This window comes from Bos javanicus, chromosome 4 (genome assembly GCF_032452875.1).
Source record: "Bos javanicus breed banteng chromosome 4, ARS-OSU_banteng_1.0, whole genome shotgun sequence".
Lineage (NCBI taxonomy): Eukaryota > Metazoa > Chordata > Mammalia > Artiodactyla > Bovidae > Bos > Bos javanicus.
This window is the reverse complement of record NC_083871.1, coordinates 95,251,344-95,265,008: the sequence shown is the minus strand read 5'-3', so window position 1 is coordinate 95,265,008 and position 13,665 is coordinate 95,251,344. Positions and strand designations below refer to the sequence as shown.

Below are 13,665 nucleotides of genomic sequence, written 5' to 3'. Positions count from 1 at the left end.
TGTCAGTTCAGAGTCTGGGCAGCGAGCAGCCTGGCGGCCAGGTGAGCTCAGCACACGCAGCCTGTGAGACCTGGGGCGACGCCTCTGCTCCGTCAGTCACGGGCTGTGTGAGTGCCGGTGAGTCCTCCTCGGCCCTGTGTTGATGGTGTTGTCCGTCGTATCATCATAGGATATGTTGTGTGAGGAGGACACCTTGGATATTCTCCCTGGAGCTAGGCAGTGGGAGGGACCACCATGTCAGTTCTTGCCAGTCATCGGGTCTGACATTGCTCTGTGCCCCAGTGGGTGACGCTGCTTATTACTGGTAAGCAGTTTCCTCGTTGAGAGGCATCCTTCACATCAGAATGTGCATTTGTGTGTGGGTGGTAAAAATGAGAACTGCTTGAGAACTAGTTCTTCCTTCACAGGAATATATCCAAAGTTAAAAATCAGGCTTTCCATGTCAGTTTCCAAAACATGTTGAATGAATAAAAAGGGGAGAAATACTGGACCTTGGTCACAGTTCTTAAGAAGTACAGCTCTGATTCTACACACCCCCTGAGAAGTCAGTGAGGAGAACTGTCTTCCGTAGTGGCTGCTGTATAGCTAAAACGTGAGAGAGAGAGGAGCTAATTGCTCCTCATTTTTGTGCCTCTAGGTGATACGCAATAATTTTAATTTCATGTTCACTTAGGGTTACTATGAGATTTGATGAGATCATAGCTACAAAGAATCTTAAATTCTATAAATGAAGAATCTGATGAAACAGTACTTCTTTGCTTTGCTTAAAACCAGTGTAGCTGCTGTTGCAGTGTTTTTTTCCCTTCCCTGCCTGCCTTCCCTTCCTTCTCTACTGCTCTCTTCTCCGCTTCCCTCCCCGTCCCTCCCTTCCTTCCATTTATCCCACAGTGTTTGTGCAAAACAGTGTACAAACACACACACAGGCAATCGCAGGTTATGATGTGCTAAGAAGAAGAAAATTGGAAACAGTAAAGAGTATCAATAAAGCCGGTGTTTGCCTCTCCGTGTACATAGTAGAAACTAAGGGGAATGATAGAGCTGTTGTTGCCAATTGGAGGATAGGTTTATAAGCATAAAGCCTGGTCTTAGGGACTTCCCTGGTGGTCCAGCGGTTGAGACTCTGTTCTTCCACTCACTGCAGAGGGCACAGGTTTGATCCCTGGTCAGGCAACTAAGATCCCACATGCTATGCGGCATGGCCAAAAAAAAAAAAGACTGATTTTATAAAGCTACTTACCTTAGAATCACTCTTGGAAAAAAAGACTGATTTTATAAAGCTACTTACCTTAGAATCACTCTTGGAGATGTTTGTTCTCATGTAGGTAAAGAATAGATAGAAAGTTAGTTTTTCCTAACGATCACAAAAGATCATTTGTGAAAACCAATGTCTCACATGTGCATTATAGGATTGGATGATGACTGTTGGTTGTGTTGTAATAAACTTACAGGAAAAACTTATTTACAAATGAGTTTAGCGCAAGGATATGCCTTTGTCTGCTGTTTTCAAAGGAATTTGTAAAGGGAAAGCTCATTTCCGTGGGATTTATGGTAGCCATCGGTTCCTAAAGAAAATTCACGGAAAATTCCCATCATTGTTCTTACACTGAAATCAGGGATCAGGTCTTCTGTTCACGTGAGACTCAGTGGGCACAAAAGTGTGGAAGGAAAACCCCCATCCCTGCTGAGGGTGGGCATCCTGGCTGGCAGGGTGGCCAGCTTGAGTTTCATTTCTGAATGTGCATACCTGGAACGTGTGCTGGAAGTGGCTGGCTCAGGGCACTTCCTACTTCCCGCCACCTGGAGAGAGGGCTCTGGAGCTCAGTCCTTCCCAAACCTCACCATAAAGCAAGCAGAGACAGCACCTTCAGTTCAGGGAACACATCCAGGGCTTAACTCCTTAGGACGGTCTTTGAGTCCATTCAGGACAAACTGTGTCTCCTCTTCTTTGGCCCTTCTGACTTAAAAGTAGCCAGGATTTTTAAACTGACTAACCCTTAAAGATTTCCAGAGGAGAAAATTAGAGCAGAGACCTATTACAGCCGAAAGTTAACATTCTTTAATATTACCTCTTATCCTTAAGAGTGGAGCAGTAGATCATTGAAAGTTCATGTTGTGACTGATTCCGTATTTAAATAATTTATAAATCAGTACCTCGTTTTACTGTTGAGTTCTCTTCAGGTCCATATCACCACTATCATTTCCATGAGGTTCCAGGTCCTTTGTAAACAAATGAAACACAGTGCTTCTTTATGACATGAGTTAAATCTAGATCCCAGTGATATTTGGCACTTTCTTAATACCCAGATGGGCACAGCGTTTGCCTTGAAGTGAAGACGTGCGTGGGGTTTTAATCACATCATGTTTTATTTTTTCTCCTCTAAATATCGCCATTTCAATAGTTGCCTCTTAATGAATGACTGGTTGTTTACTGTGGTTTATTACCAGAAATTTGAACATTAAAAAATTCTAATCAAAATACAGATGGAAAAAATTTTCCCTCTCAGTCTCTCATCTCTTATATTAGAATAAAAATAAGTAGTCTTCGTTTTTGAAACTTAATAGTTTAAGAAATCCCATCATTCTCTTTTTGAAAACCTAAGTTTAATAAATCAGAGGAAATTTAATTATAATTCTTAAACTATAAAAAGCTTTTTATAAAAAAAAAAAAAAACAAGGGTAGGGCTAAAATAAGTTTCACCTCTTGAGCCTAATCATCATTTGAAAGAAAATGTAGTCAAGAAGTAATTTTTGCTGTATATTTTCCGCTGTTTAATCACTGAAAATACTTGGAGTTTTGTTTTGTTTTTTCTTTTTAAAACAACAGGAACAAGGCACAGAGTTTGTTCTCTACCGAGGTAAGATCACTAGAATCCAAAGACCAAATTCCAAACAGGCCTCAGATACCTGCAGAGAATCAGAGATGTTCAAGGCAGCCTGCAGGCAAAAGGGCTGTGTTCTGCCCCAGGGGGGTTCTTAAATGAGAGTTTTGGATAAAAATGCTACCCTCTTTTATCTTTGAAAGTGAGTAAATCTTCATAGCAGGTTATTCTCTTGAAGTGAGATGGACACGGCGACCACAGGGAGGTTATGCTTTGGGAGTGCTCATCAAATTAAGGAAAGAAGAAGCTTCTAAAAGGAGCCACGTAGCTCAGTACTCAGATGCTCAGTCGTGTTTGACTGTTTTGTGACTCCATGGACTGTACGCGCTAGGCTCCTCTGTCTATGGAACTCTCCAGGCAAGAATACTGGAGTGGGTTGCCGTTAGGCATTCAGTCTGCTGAACTGCAAGCACAGACGTCAGAGGAGCAGATGTTTCCATGGCCCTCTGCGTTGCTGTGCTGCTGTGACACACCCGCACCTCAGAGATCAGCCCCTGGCTTTCCAGCTTCGGCTGTCCCAGAGGACCAAGCACCGTGGGCTCAGGCTAGGGTCGGAGTTTGGTGAACGTTGTTATTGGCCCTAAGGCAGAGGGCTGGACTTGGGCAGACTTGGGGTAACAGAAAGCTGTTCTCTATTCCATGAAAGTAGAGACACAATACTTTCAGATCTGCCTTCCGACTGCCCAGTATAGGTCTATAGTTACCGTTGCATTTATAATGAAAAGAAATGATCTGACACTCACTTAGCTAAATATAATTTATAATTTTGAAGTAAGATTGAAACGTGAAAGATCATGCTTTTCAAACTGCTATGATGACTTAGACAGACAACTCATTTTATATAATGGTGAGTTAAGCCCGCCAGCAGCTGAACAGTTTTCATCCATTTGTTCAGACACCTGCAGTTGGGTGCTAAATGCGCATGTTTAATTGCTTGAACTTAAATTATAAAATCCCTAAAGGATGTTTTTATCCTGGAATGTAAGTCTCTTGCAAAAACTGCCAGCTCTCCTGTCCTCCTTGCCTGTCTCAGAATGTTTGTCGCAGCCCTGTTTTGAAAAGGTTCATTTTGAAATACAGGAAGTTCAGCTCCTTGGGGAAAATGCAGATGTCTCAGCCTTGAGCAGCATCACTCCAGGCATTCCCTGGGGAGTCTATTTGGTTAGAAATCAGCTTAATGCAAGAACTGTTCTTTATCTCCAGGTTTCTTAAAGGTGACGATTAATATGGTCAAAGATCTGTTTTATCAGCCCAGAGGCTTCTAATGAGAGAATGAGATGAAAATGGTCCTGCAACAGAGCAGGGCACTCTTGGCTTGAGCCTTGTTATTTGTCCCTCCAGCGGTTCCTAGCTGTTGTGACGTCAAGGCTGCCATTCAAAGCAGAGAAAAAGGAAACCATGGCCTCTCTCCGCATCAGTAGCCCGGACAGGGCCGTTGTTTCTCAGGCATCCACAACGCTCTGTCTGGCAAAGCTGTGCATTCCATGCCTGGGTGACCTGGTTAAATGGAGGAAACCAAAATGCTGTCCGTTGAATGCTCTCCAAAACAAGCATTCCACCCCAAGCTTCTGAAGTACAGGCTTCACTGCTTCTGAGGACTTAAGTGGAACTGCAGCATGGCTCTGCATTATCCACTTGCATATTCAGTTTCTGTTTAGTCTTAAAAGAGAGCATATCATTAACAATGGCCTTCATTAATATACACTATGACAATGACATTTTGCTGCCTTTGGGGTCAGTGCTGCAAAACCCTTTCTGGAAAACTAGGGCAGTGTTGAAAATCTTTTGGGATCACAGTCAGAAGTTCAAAACCACTGAACTGCCACCAGTTCTTCCCATCCTACTTCAGTTCACCCCATTCCCCAGTTTCAGATTGCTGAATTCTACAAAGCCTCTTGTATTTACTTAACATATTAATTTCTCATGGTGCATTATTGAGCTTGTATGGCCTCCGCACGTATATGAAAAAGAATCGCTAAGGTTTAGATCACCAGCTCTGGGTTTTTCCTTAGGAAGAGTAACACCTCTTGCTTTTCAGAGAGAAGGAGCTGTTTCGGAGCATCACCAAACCACTGTCTCAAGTAACAAGCCAAGATCCCTACAGCAAGCAAGCATCTTGCAAGGCCACAAGTGCACTAATAATGTTCTCATCACTTACCACATGCCTCTGAATTCACCGCAGTAAGACTCAGTCTCCCGAGGGTGTCCCTTCTTGGGTTTCTCTGGCATAGGAGACAACAGTATTTTATTAAATTCTTGGAAGTCGACATGATAGTCACTAGAAAAAGCACAGCAACCACATTTTGTATTCCAGTGTTGTCTTGGTTAAGTCAGTAATATGCTTTTGAGGTTTTATGTTACAAATCCCATTAAATCTTTTCAAAACAGGTTTTCTCTGAACCTTTGATTGAAGGATATTGGTAGAAACCAAAACTGTTTAATTTTGTACACAGGTGTATATACGCATATCAGGAGGGATCTTGATGTACCGTTCAGGCCTTTCTTTAAAATATCTTTTAAATTTAAAAAATTAATTAATCATGTATTTATTTCTGGTTATGCTGGGTCTTTGTCGCTGCACATGTGCTTCTGCACTTGCGCTGAGCGGCACTTTCTTTCTGGCTCAGTAGTTGTGGCTCGTGGGCTTAGCTGCCCAGCAGCATGTGGAATCTTCCCGGACCAGGGATTGAACATGTGTCCTCTACATTAGCAGGCGGATTCTTAGCCACTGGACCACCAGGGAAGTCTGAAGCCCTTTTTAATTGAATTATTATAAGGCAAAATTCTTCCAGATTATAAACTCTTCTGGGGAAAAAGGTAGAGATAGGTAGGTAAGTAGCTGGATTAACTTCCTGGTAACTTCCTGAAAGAGATGGGAATACCAGACCACCTGACCTGCCTCTTGAGAAACCTGTATGCAGGTCAGGAAACCACAGTTAGAACTGGACACGGAACAACAGACTGGTTCTAAATAAGAAAAGGAGTACGTCAGGGCTGTATATTGGCACCCTGCTTATTTAACTTATATGCAGAGTACATCGAGAGAAATGCTGGGCTGGAGGAAGCACAAGCTGGAATCAAGATTGCCAGGAGAAATATCAATAACCTCAGCTATGCAGATGACACCACCCTTATGGCAGAAAGTGAAGAAGAACTAAAGAGCCTCTTGATGAAAGTGAAAGAAGAGAGTGAACAAGTTGGCTTAAAGCTCAACATTCAGAAAACGAAGATCATGGCATCCAGTTCCTTCATTTCATGGCAAATGGATGGGGAAACAGTAGAAACAGTGGCTGACTTTATTTTTCTGGGCTCCAAGATTGCTGCAGAGGGTGATTGTAGCCATGAAATTAAAAGATGCTTACTCCTTGGAAGGAAAGTTACGACCAGCCTAGACAGCATATTCAAAAACAGAGACATTACTTTGTCAACAAAGATCCGTCTAGTCAAGGCTATGCTTTTTCCAGTGGTCATGTATGTATGTGAGAGTTGGACTATAAAGAAAGCTGAGCGCCGAAGAATTGATGCTTTTGAACTGTGGTGTTGGAGAAGACTCTTGAGAGTCCCTTGGACTGCAAGGAGATCCAACCAGTCCATCCTAAAGGAAATCAGTCCCGGTTGTTCATTGGAAGGACTAATGTTCAAGCTGAAACTCCAAAACTTCGGCCACCTGATGTGAAGAGCTGACTCATTTGAAAAGAGCGTGATGATGGGAAAGATTGAGGGAAGGAGGAGAAGGAGATGACAGAGGATGAGATGGCTGGATGGCATCACCGACTTGATGGACATGGGTTTGGGTAGACTCCAGGAGTTGGTGATGGACAGGGAGGCCTGGCGTGTTGTGATTCATGGGTCGCAAAGAGTCCGACACGACTGAGCGACTGAACTGAACTGAACTTCCTGCAGAAGGAAATGGCAACCCACTCCAGTATTCTTGCCCGGGAAGTCCCATGAACAGAGGAGCCTGGCAGGCTACAGTGCGTGGGGTCACAAGAGTCGGACCCAACATAGTGACTAACCCACCATAGAGTAGGTGCAGTGACTCTTGTAAAGTTAGGATTTACACAGAGCTCACTAGTACTAGACTAGAGTCTAGCTTTGCCTGGACAGACCTGCCTAAAGGCTAGCTAATGCCATGTGAATGTCGTATATAGGCCACCACAGACACAGTGGTGGGACTAGGGCATGTAGCTGATGAGCGAATCTTCTTTATGGGTGTTCTGGGCCAGGTAAGCCCAAGAATCTTGAAATGAGAGAGGAAACCTAAGACATTACTTTCCACTTGTGGGCTGGAGAATTAGTAATCTTTTGTTCACTACTATTTGCATATCAGTAATCCTTTTATTCTTCCTTTTTTCTGTTACTACCATTTCAAGAAGTCTTATCATCTGAAGATAACTGCTACCAGAAAACTTACTTTTAGAGAATTAACTAAACAGTAAAAAGTTTTTAAAAGATTTTAGTGGAATTAAGTCCTGAAAAAATGTTTTAAAGTTGAATCTCAGTTTGTTTTACATTATATAACAGAAATTTGGGCTATGATGCAACAATATGCTCTTTCTTAGACCAAAGATTGGTCACTTCTGTGGCAGAACCATAAAGAGGGTGATTTTTGTTAATAAGCATTAATTTCCCACAGGACCTCTCTTAATCTTTTGATATACAAACCATTCTCTTGAAGAACCTACCCCCTGTGCAGTCATCTCTCTTGACTTTTGCTTCCTCGGTTGTTAATTGTTGAAACTCCCTTTGATCCTTATTTCTCAGTGACTGTGTGTGACTCACAGGTTTCCCTGGGTCACTTTTATCAGCTTTGGTTGAAACTGTATAGTTTCATGTTACAAGTGAACTTCATTGTATTTGCATTTTTATTCTGTGGTACTGACCAGTCAGACAGAGAATGTGAGATGGCTGGATGGCATCACTGACTTAATGGACATGAGTTTGGGTAAACTCCGGGAGTTGGTGATGGACAGGGAGGCCTGGCATGCTGCAGTCCATGGGGTTGCAAAGAGTCAGACACGACTGAGCAACTGAACTGAACTGACCCATCAAGAAAGTGAGCATAATGGATGCTGATGTTAATGAGGACTAAATACTAAGTTATCATTTTGTCATTGTTTTTTTTATATTAATTTTATTTTTATTTATTTTGACCACATTGCACAGTATGTAGGGTCCTAGTACACTGACTGGGGATTGAACCCGCGCCCCCTGCATTGGAAGCTCAGAGTCCCAACCACTGGACCGCCAGGGACGTGCCATCATTGTTCTTTATATTCGGATGATTGGTGCTTTCTTATGCAGCCTGGGATCTACAGGGACTCAGAGAATGATCATTCAAGTAGTTAGGAACACCCCCCTCTCATCTTATGGTACATTTAAAGCACTCAGGATGATTTAGTGGGCTTTATAATTAACCACAGTCAGATTTTGTATGCCGTTTCTGACACTTAATAGATTTTATAACCTTGGGCAAGTTGTCCACAGAACTTCAGATTCTTGGTGTATAATGTAGTCATAAAACCACCTTGTGGAGTGGTCGTGGGGATTAGCGCCACGTACATAAAATTCCTGGATAATGCATCGTGCACGCACCTCAAGAAATGACCCCTGTTAGAGTCACTATTGCATCTGTGCAGTGCCGTTCATTTTATGAGACTTTCACCCTCAGTTCAGGCTGAAGAAGTTAAACTTCAGCAAAGTCACTGAAAGTTTTGAAGGTGTGCATTTCCCTGAGGAAACTGAGTTTCAGAAGATCATATGTGGGGACTGTGTATATCCCACATCAGAGCATATAATTTGACTGACATTTTCTTCTTGCTGTAAATGAGAAAACCAAGTCCCAAGGAGACTGCATAACATTCTCAGGACCACGTGGTCTGCATCTGGCAGAGTCAAACCCAGAAGCCGATCTTCCCACTCTTGTCTGTGTTTCACTGCCACAAAGCTGCTCGTTGGCAAGTAAACCAATCAAAAAGGTTGTCACACTGTAACAAAGTGATAAGGGTCCGGCATATTTATTAGAAGCAAGCGTGGGAGGGAGAGGACAGAAACAGTAGTTAACAGGGAACAGGTGCCGACTAGACTTGGCAACCTATTGGTCCCTGAAGAAGGGAGTCGGGTACAGGCTTTCCAGCCTGGTCAGATGGCCATACAGTTAATTAGGCTAAAATAAATAGAACTCATTTGGTTTTGTTGTTTCCTGATGAGTTTAGAGGGACAAACCACCCTTTCCAGATAGAAACATATAGAATTGAAGGTAGGAGAAGATGCCTGTGTGAAGAAATAAATTAGAGACTCTAATGCCGCAGGAGCATTGAAGCCATTGTGCTATATAGACTTATATGCACCTCTGTGTATGCGTGTGTGCGTGCATGTGTGTGAAAGTGGATTTTGTGACATATTCCCAGTTCAAGACTAAGCCACATTGTAACTTACTGCCCAGTTATAATTCACCAGCTGTCATACCTTCATCAGAAAGAAGAGCTAGTCCTGTAGGTTCTTCCGTGTCTGCCTGTTTGTTTTGCTCGATGGATCCTGCTGTGGCGCTGAGAGACAGGCTTTGCTGGGCCCTGTTTTGTAAACAAATCTGTTCATACACACTTTCTTCTAGCGTTGTATGTGTACACTGGCTCGGCTTTTCCCACTAGACACACGGAAGCCTAGGATTTAGAAGCTTGTTTTCTTTTGGAAACGTGCAGGCGTTGAAGAAGAACACGCACGTGCCTGTAACAGCGGTCACACCGACCCTGTGTGCGTTCTGACTCCTCGACTCTGATTCTGGGCCATGAACCCCTCCAGAACGCGGCAGTCCGGTACACACAGAGCGCCCCTGGGAGGCATCCTAAAGCCGCCAGAAAACTGTTGACTGAACTCGGTAAATAGAGCAAGCTTTTTACCCTTTAAGTTCCTTCTGTGGGCCATAAGTGGGATTTAGTCACCCAAGATGATAAAGCATAATACTAGTTTTTCCAAGAAGAGGTGATTCTTTTCTTAAATCGGAATATGCACTGATAATAGGTATTTATATAGTCGCTTCCTACCTGTAGTTTTTTGCATGTTTTATTTAACATTCCAGCCAAGTTCAAGTTTTTATGACAGGAAGTGTGTGAATGGTTATGACAGGAGTAAATAACATTTTATTTTATGATTACAGTACAGGAAGTAACTTTTCACGCCAAATAAATCTTGGGGGGGAAAAGGGCTCACTTATAAATTTAACATACATAAATTTCCCAGAATCTTTGCTCTTTTAAGTGGAAATAAAACTAGAACATGGTTTTATTTCTTCCTCCTCTTAACTTTTCTTGTCAACAAATGTCTTTGTTTTAGGATGAGGCATTTTTGGGTATTTTGATGTGTCCCAGTATGACATGGAATCATTAAAAAAAATTTTCCAAAAGAGAATAATAAGACCAAATTTTACAGAATAAATAGCCCAAAAAGTTTGAATCCCTAAATAGGAAGTTACTTTTTCTTTGAAGCGTAAATGAAGACAAGGAGGTCCCCAGCTCCCAGTTCCTCTGGTTTCCATGTTCCATAAGCACATGGGAAAGATAGTTTGTTTTAAGATCAAGTCTGCACATCAGCAGATTTACAGAGAAAAGAAGGGAATGGGTAGGCCTTCAGTTAGGTTCACTGTGTGCTGTGCTTATCGCTCAGTCGTGTCCGACCCTTTGTGACCCCATGGACAGTAGCACGCCAGGCTCCTCTGTCCATGAGGATTCTCTAGGCAAGAATACTGGAGAGGGTTGCAATGCCCTCCTCCAGGAGATCCTCCCAACCCCGGCATCAAACCCAGGTCTCCTATATTGCAGGTGGATTCTTTACCATTTAAGCCACCAGGGAAACCCACCCCTTCAGGGGATCTTCCCGACCCAGGAATAGAACTGGCGTCTCCTGCATTGCAGGCATATTCATTACCAGCTGAGCTGCCAGTCGTGTCCGACTCTGTGCAACCCCATGGACTGCAGCCTACCAGGCTTCTCTGTCCATGGGATTCTCCAGGCAAGAACACTGGAGTGGGTTGCCATTTCCAAGGTTCACTGTAGAAGAACTTTAATGGTGGCTTCTGTTTCCCTGACCTGGAAAAAGATTTTTTTTTTTCCTTCATCTTTCTCCTCTCTTTTTAAAGCCTGAGGAGCTTGTAGTGAGAAGAAAATGTTTAACTGATACATTTCTGAGGACTGATGTTACACATGCATGCATCACAGGAGTGAGTGGATGCCTGACAGGTCAAAACTCCCAAGAAGCGCTCCCCAGTTCCGGGCGGCCAGTGATGGAGGGCAAGCCTTCCCTCTGGGCTGGGAGCTTCCCTCCACCACTCTGATTGAAAACCTGGTCTCTAGATCCCTTCTGCCTCCAAAACTCAGTATCACAAATTTTGCAAAGAAGTAGTTTGCAAATTACACGAAGCTGTTATCAGACAACAAGCTAATGTGTTAAAGTTACCGGTACTTAGTTGTCACTAGTTTTCTTTAAGTTCTGCAGAGAATGTATTTGCATGTGGCATGAGTGAAAATCTGTCTCAAGTAGTGGTCTCCAAGGCAGTTTTACCTAACACACAGGCAGCCTGGCACGAAGGGCGGCCTCTGGAAAGCTCAGAGCAGAGCAGTCAAGGTGCGGCTCCCTGGCTTTGAACCCTGGCTCCACTGCCTGCTGATTGTGTGACCCTAGGCAAGCCCTTAAACGTCCCTCAGTGTGCTTATCTGTGGAGGCGTGGTCAGTCATTCAGTCGTGTCCAACTCTGCTGTGACCCCCTGGACTGTAGCCCGCCGGGCTCTTCTGTCCATGGGGTTTCCCAGGCAAGAATACTGGAGTGGGTTGCCATTTCCTCCTCCAGGAAATCCTCCCGACCCAGGGATTGAACCTGAGTCTTGCATTTGCTGGGAGCCACCAGGCTAGCTGCATCCTCATCTATAGGATGGGAATAACCAGAGAACTGAACTTGCAGGGCTGCTGCGAGGATCAAACGAACAGATCTGTGTACGCCCTTGCTGCTGCTGCTGCTCTCTGTGCGACCCCGTAGGTGGTGCCTAAACCAGTCCTGGGGTCAGGCGGCTGTCAACCACAGGTGAGTAAACTGGCTGAAAGAGGGTTGGGTGACCTGGACCAGAGAGAAGTGTCACCCGGGGAAGAGGTGAAACTCGAATGCCAGGCCTCTCAACCTCCCGTGTTGGGTCAAGTGCCCTTCTGTGTGGGGCCACACCCCCTCCTTTCTATAAAAGGATCACTAAAGGGTGCACCCCTTGCCATTGTTTAAAAGGAAGCACTGAGTAAATGTTAACCATGAGGATTTGTGACACGGTTTTGTTTTGTTTGGGGAGGTGGGGGCTGGGTGATAGTGGTCCCAGAGGTCTGGAGAGCAAACACTGATTCTTTCAACTTGGGCTTGTGGGATGTCTACAGCACAGTGAATCCGAACAGGACCCGGACAGTCTCTATAGCTTAATCACATTCTAAATGCCCACCTTAGAAACAGTCCCCGCCACCTTCCCCATTCAAAGGAGTTCCCAGGGGGCAGTGCCTTCTCCTTAGCAGCCACACACCTGTTCAGTTCATATTCTCCCTGCTGGCCCCCCAGCATGTATTTTTTGTCATCTTTATTCTGTTTCGCTCTGTTTTCCTTTCTCTTTTTGAAACCTCTGCATGGGTCACCCAGGACTTCAGAGGAACTCTCATATACAGCACGGTCTGAAGCAGGAACACACTGCTCAGAACCTTGGAGAACTTCGAGCATGTGTATGTGCGTGACACAGTGGGAGGGGAAATTAGCTGATCTAACATTCGGGTAGTTGTCTGGCCTCTAATCATTCACCAAGCTCAGTATCAATAAGGTTTTTTAAATTGTAGATATTTAAAACTGCCCTCCATGTAGGGTTAATCTTTAGACGTCATACAGAGAGGGCCTCTTGACAGCGAGCAAATTCATGATGAGGTCTTGGGAGTGAGGGCAGAGAGATGACTGTTCAGTAGTATAGTTGGTTTTTAATGAAATCCTTAAGGATGTTTATTGATGCTGTTTTTTTTAACTCATCCTCAATTTGAAGGTTATATTCACACCATGCAAATGGTTTCCATACTCTTCTTTTTAAAACATCAGTTTTGGTAAAAGTATAAAAACATTTCACATTCATGAAAATTTCCCTCAAGAATATAATACACAGATGGTTTTATTAAATTTTGCACATATATTCTTTGTGTTTATCTTGAGTGTTCAAAAAATGAGAAATACAGACGCTAGAGTAGAAATGTCAGTGTTGCTACATTAGAAATTGAGGGCTTAGTGGTGCTGTATAACAGATAACGTGAACACATTAGATCTGTTTATTTTTCTTCTTCAGCCCCATTAAGTGGAAGCTTGTGCTTTTCTCCTCCTGCCTTCATGAGCTCCTCCACTCCCATGCCCCCCCATTCGTACCTAAATAGAAGCACATTAACAGCCTGAAAATAAAGGGCAGGCTTTTTTTTTTTAAGCTCATCTCTTAGCAAAATGTCTACTCGTCCCGTCAGAAAACGAGCTCTGACGTTTAAGATGGGATAAAAGCAGTTTTTCTTAGTTTGCCCAGTTGTCAAGAAACTCTTCTCTGAAGTGATCAGGTTTGGTTAAAGACAAGAGAAATACAAAAGGTCATATTTTAGCCCTTCACGGTTGGTTTTCAAGGGGTGCTTTGGTGCAAAAATCACGTGGTCAGTATTCATGTGACGGTGTTAAGATACGTGTTTTTCTGCCCCCATCACAAATCTGAAAATGTTCTCTCTCCTCACAGACCGTGGGGATGGCACC

General features: G+C 43.5%; 1 long non-coding RNA gene across 27 annotated transcripts in view; it reads left to right on the top strand.

Moving 5' to 3' along the window:
- LOC133246761 (uncharacterized) overlaps nucleotides 1-13,665 on the top strand; it is a 240,273-nt gene that overhangs the window by 164,638 nt on the left and 61,970 nt on the right. The window contains exons 7-8 of one of the 27 annotated variants that reach the window (XR_009736157.1): nucleotides 9,581-9,756; nucleotides 11,833-11,952. The exons of 25 other annotated variants lie outside the window; for them this stretch is intronic. This is a non-coding gene — a long non-coding RNA (uncharacterized LOC133246761). The remainder of the gene's footprint in view (nucleotides 1-9,580; nucleotides 9,757-11,832; nucleotides 11,953-13,665) is intronic. One more of the 27 variants, XR_009736161.1, reaches the window with a different exon arrangement.